Source organism: Mizuhopecten yessoensis, unplaced genomic scaffold (genome assembly GCF_002113885.1).
Source record: "Mizuhopecten yessoensis strain PY_sf001 unplaced genomic scaffold, ASM211388v2 scaffold9541, whole genome shotgun sequence".
Classification (NCBI taxonomy): domain Eukaryota; kingdom Metazoa; phylum Mollusca; class Bivalvia; order Pectinida; family Pectinidae; genus Mizuhopecten; species Mizuhopecten yessoensis.
In genome coordinates this window covers 271,881-277,880 of record NW_018408099.1, presented here as the reverse complement: position 1 = coordinate 277,880, position 6,000 = coordinate 271,881, and positions in this window count along the sequence as shown.

The window sequence follows — 6,000 nt, the reverse complement described above, 5'->3', positions numbered from 1 at the left end:
CATATGGATTTTTTGTTTGTTTTAAACTCTTCTGAGTGATTTTTATGCCCCCGCCATAAAATGGGGGGGGGGGGGGCATATACCCCCCATGTAGTTTTGCCATGTCCATCTCGTCCTGTCGCGTTCCGATTCAATGTAAACACTTAGCAACTTCATTCTTTGACAGTTTTTGGTCAAACTTTATACAAAGGTCAAGTACATTCTTTTACAGTTTTTGGTCAAACTTCATACAAAGGTCAAGTATGAGTATACTTCGGACATCATTGTGTTTCAGGGATCCAAGGTCAAGGCCAAGGTCACACTTGCTATATATAGAAATCATCAACTGATTCAATTTAAACACTTGGCAATTTCATTCTTTCATGGATTTTGGTCAAACTTTATATAAAGGTCAAATATGGGTATATTTCTGACATCCTTGTGTTTCAGGATGGTAATAACATACAGAAAAAACATGACTATTAAATCAACTTTAAGTGTAGTACCTTGTGTGTGTGCATGTTTCAGGGTATCAAGATCAAAGTGGTTGTAACATTTTGTAGAACACTAAAACTAATTTCACATGGCAGGGGGGGCATTTATGTCTTACAGACATTTTCTAGTTAAAAGTTAACGTTTCATTTCTCGTTGTTTTCATTTCATTGCGATAAGACTTGACTTGACTATAATAATAATAATCTGAGATTTTGTAGCGTAGAATGTTCACTATTTATAGCATTCTAAAGTCTGTAGGAATACACACCTTGACAAAAAAGCGAATTTCTTAGATCTCCTAAAGTTCATTCCTCCAGAATCTGTCTTGGAAAATAATTCCAGTGTGATTAAACTATACAGCCTCTCTACAGAACTATTCAATGGAAACCCAATACAAACAAAATTAACTATAAATAACAGTGGCTTTAGTCAGGTATTTGTAGCAGGGAAATTAGTTGACATTACCATGTACTTAATGTCAGTACAAAAGTAAGGTTCACCCAGAAGTCCATGACATCACTGTTTCCCTGCCTAAAAACATTGTCTTTCTGTCATGGGTCCGTCTTAAAACAATCCGAGCAAGATATTTACTCTACAAGTGAAAAGGTTGTTAAAGAAGTGTGTTCGTTAAGTCGGATACAAAAACTCATAATGACATGTTAATTGTAAACGGGTGACCCCTGTGATCTCCATAAGACATGTTTATTGTAAACGGGTGACCCCTGTGACCTCCATAAGACATGTCAATTGTAAACGGGTGTCCCCTGTGATCTCCATCAGACATGTTAATTGTAAACGGGGGACCCCTGTGATCTCCATAAGACATGTTAATTGTAAACGGGTGACCCCTGTGATCTCACTTTCTCACTGCTGCATTGTTTGTTCAAACTTCAAATCGGACAGGAAACGATGCTGCTCCAAAGTTCACTGTGCAAAGTTGACTCTGTTCAACCTAATATTATAATGTCCTTGTTCGACATTCAAGGTCACAGGTGTCATATGTTTAAATCTTTTAATAGGTTCTTATGAATGAAACACTGATATTTTGCTTGTAGCTGTATTTTAGTCCACTTTTAAGATTACAAGTGTGAGATTAATACCAGGTGAGCGATGCAGGCCCATTGGGCCTCTTGTTCTTTTTTAAATATTGTTATTGTAGATTCCATTGTTGCAAGTTTCTTTCTAATAAAATTATCAAATTAATTCATTCCTATAAGACATCCTTACATTAAAAAGACAGCTTTCATTCCTGACAAAACAAAACTTATGCATAATCTGTATTGCCTTATTACTGTACTGGATTTGGCCGAAGTAACGGTTACATGTAATTGCTACAGTTCTACATAAAATGCTGATAATGCAGGGAAAATATATATATATATACCAACTGTGAATGGTATGTGTTACTGACTAACATAGCTGATGGATGGATTCTGTGGCATGGTTTCACACTGCTTGGGGAAGAAATGCTGACAATGCAGTTTCTGCATTTGTAGGGACTGGCAGTAGTCCACGTGTTCATTAGTAGTGCCAGGTATATTAAATCTACACTAAATAACATCTCACACTACATCCAACAAGAGGCCCAGAGGGCCTGTATCGCTCACCTGGATAATAAAGCAACCATGGAAAATTATTCTTATTACATAGATTCAAACCTCAGATCCCACTTTTGGATCCTGTAACTCTGCATCCAGAGGGGCCAGATCCTCCGTTTATATTTTTTATTAGTCCCCCTTGCCCAAGGATGCTCCAGACCAAATTAGGAAAAATCCCTTTATCTCTACTGCAGAAGAAGGATTTTTAGTCATCTTGCTTCGTCTGTCGTCGTCCGTAAACTTTCAACATTTTAAACTTCTTCTCAAGTTCCACCAGTGGGACTGAGCTGAAACTTGCCTGAAATGATCCCGAGATGGTCCTGACCAAGTGTTGTTATTTTTAGGGTTGGTCCAAAATCCAAGATGGCCACTATGGCCTCCATGTTAAAATACACATTTTAAACTTCTGCTCCAGTTTAACTGGTGCCATTGAGTGGGTATTTCAAGGAAAGGAAGCAACTAGACAAAGTGTTGTTATTTTTCAGCCCCGTCAAAACTTTAACATGGCAGCCATGGTGGCCATTTTGTAACATGATTTCGCAATCATGGTTTTCCTAAACAACACCTATTTTAAACTTCTTCTCGTGTTCCACCAGTGGGATTGAGCCGAGACTTGCCTGAAATGGTCCTGACAAAGTATTGTTATTTTTCGGGTAGGTCCAATATCTAAGATGGACATCATCTTAAAAAACCCATTTTAAACTTCTTCTCAACTTCCACCAGTGGGATTGAGAATATTTCATTGAAAGTTGAAAAGTTACCATTCTCCCTGCTCAATCTTTGTAGTCAGATGACTGGTTAGGCCCATGGGCCTCTTGTAAAGGTTTTAACTCTATTTTCCCCACTTCTGTCCCCCCAGGGGTGCCACACCCACCGTTTATACAAAATTGAACCAAATTAGGATAAATCCCTTTATCTCTACTGTAGAAGAAGGATTTTAAAGGTTTTACATATATTTCCCCTATTGGGCCCCGCTCCTCTGCCTCATGGGGGACCCCACCAAGCGTTTATACAAAATGGAGTACTCTTGGCCTAAGAATGCTCCAGACCAAATTTAGTCAAAATCCTTAGGACCACGGTGAGCTAAAGATAACACAACAGGAACCATGAAGCACAACAAAACTTCACTCACTGGTACATTTTTCTGATCCTGTGATTATTCATGATGTTTTAAAATAGGTTAACAAATATGTTCACCAGTTGAACCCTTGTACACGATGACGTAATAATTTACTATACATTGAATTAAAGATGTGTAAGTTATCAAATCTTTCCAATACTTCCTAGGATTGCAGACATTACCCATGATGTAAGTTGACAAATCTTTCTGCCATAAGAACCCATGTACAGCCTGACAAATTTAATATTACCAATGAGTTAAGTTGACAAATCTGTCTACAATTAGAACCCTTGTACACCCTGTACAAATGAGTTAAGTTGACAAATCTTTCCATTGTTAGGACCTTGTACACCACTAGGCCTGTACAAATAAGTTAAGTTGACAAATCTTTCTACAATTAGAACCGTTGTACAGAATGTACAAATGAGTTAAGTTAACAAATCTATCTCTTATTAGAACATTAGTACACCATGTACCAATGAGTAAAGATGACAAATCTTTCTATTATAAAGACCCTTGTACATCATGAAAAAACCCCATTAATCATCAATGAGTAAAGTTGACAAATCTATTTACGATTAAGACAATTGTATTCCCCTACATTTTGATATTACAAATGATTAAGTTGACAAATCTTTCCCTATTAGGACCCTTGTACTCCCTGACATTATGATATAACTAATGTCAGTTAATTATAAGTTGACTTATCTTTCTACCATTAGGACCCTTAAGGATGTACACCTCTGAGAAGTAAAAAAAATCCTGTATTAAACTTTTTTTCTTATATTGATTTTTTTCTTATATTGATTTTTGGAAAAAGGAGATAATGGCATAGTAGAAAATGCAAAAAAATATATATGTCCGTGTGTTCGTTTTTGTGCTATGATCGGTCAAAAATACCAATTTAACACAATAGGTGATTTTAGGTGAATTTTTGGGTTTTGACCATTTGCAGAACAAATTCATACAATTTCTTCCAAGTGTGTTATCAGATATGTATGAATGTTTGTAGAATTGATAAAAATATTATTTTCTTTTAAATTATAGAAGTAAAATTTACTCAGAAATGCGATTTTAGTTACCCCTACCCCTTATTTTTTAATGAAAAATGCACATTTTTTCACCACTTTTTGCAGATTAAACGCTTGATATAAAAAAATCCTGTATTAAACTTTTTTTGGTATTCAATGAATCAAAAGAAAATGTGTTTCTCTTTCTAAAACAGCCACAAAAATGGGGGGTCAGTGTGCTTCTTTTTTTGTCCCATTATTATTTGTGTTATTTTTCACCTTTTTCGAGATCAAAAATCAGAAGTGCTTCAGTTACCCTAATATGTAAAAAAAATTACCAATAATATATAACTTTCCACTCTTTTGCATATTATTTTAATCATATTGAACATTATGAAGTTGTACAGCAAAATTGAACCTGCTGTACATTTAAAAATGGTGACACAATGACAATTTAAGTGATTAATCTAGTGTCAAAAAAGGTGAAATTTTGCCCTTTGTGAAGCGCAAGAAATTCACATAAATACACTTTTTCAAAATGGCCGCCAAATTGGTCATTTTTTTCAAATTCTTGTTTAAAACAAAATCTACACACAACAGACATCTAGTTTTTTGACATGTTTTTCAGATCTGTGTTTGCTATTAAACCTATCATAATTTGTTAAATATTACAAAAACCCGTTACACCAGATCAAAACGAGACTTGAACATGACCGAAACCTCAGAGTACATCCTTAAGCACCTAAACATTATCCATGAATTGAAATATAACTTAACAAATCTTTCAACCTACAAGACCCGTATACTCCTTGAAATTAAGTTGACAAATCTGCTGCTGGGAACCTTGTTCACCTTCACATTATGTGTTATACATGATTCTATCAGGTCTTATTTATGATGGCATTAAATGTCATGTATGCGAAGGTTCTCCAGGAGCTCTTGTTAGAAAGGGTGACCTTGTTTTTGACTTTGTTAAAAAGTCTAACTTAAGAGTGATGACACCAAAACTATTTGTGATAGTTACAGTGACACTGTTTTTAAAAGCAGGAAGCAGAAATGGAAACTTGTACCAAATGTTGGTGCCCCTTATTTCTTATTTGTGCAAGAAGTGATGCTTGTGAACACATTATTGAAACTTTGTGACATTCGGCAAAGATATTAGCCTGCAGTACAGCAATGAAGCTAAAATTCTGTTTTTCAGTAGTATGTCACCTTGATTTGACCCGAGAAACACAGAAATGTTGACACGCAAATTTATGCACGAGATTACGTTTACCCACCCATCACACAGGAAGTATCACGACAATCATATAACAAACAGTTTATAAAGCGATGACATTGAGGACACTTGTCGGGCAAATATCCTTGTAATACTCATCCTATGACGGTGCAATATTAATTTTTGAGACTATCAACGAAAGCATTTGCAATTATGAAAGTAACAATAAAACAAAACATTAATCTTTCATAAATTATTTTAATTGAGCAGTAACATTACATAACTCGATACAGATCTGATAAATATATTACCAGAATTTAATTTTTAGTAGCATGGTTAACAATTAATATTTTCTTATACATGTGTAAGGCAACACATAGAACAAGAAAAAATGTGACCGACGAAAATAAAATCCATTCATGATCTTGAGTAAAAACTGCATGAGCTTCATTAACAGTAGACAGAAAGGATACATAGTGGATTGAATGCTGTATACACCAGGGTTTGGTTTGTTTGTGTTTTACGTCCTATTAACAGCTATAGTCATTTAAGGACGTACCAGGTTTGAAGGACGTACCA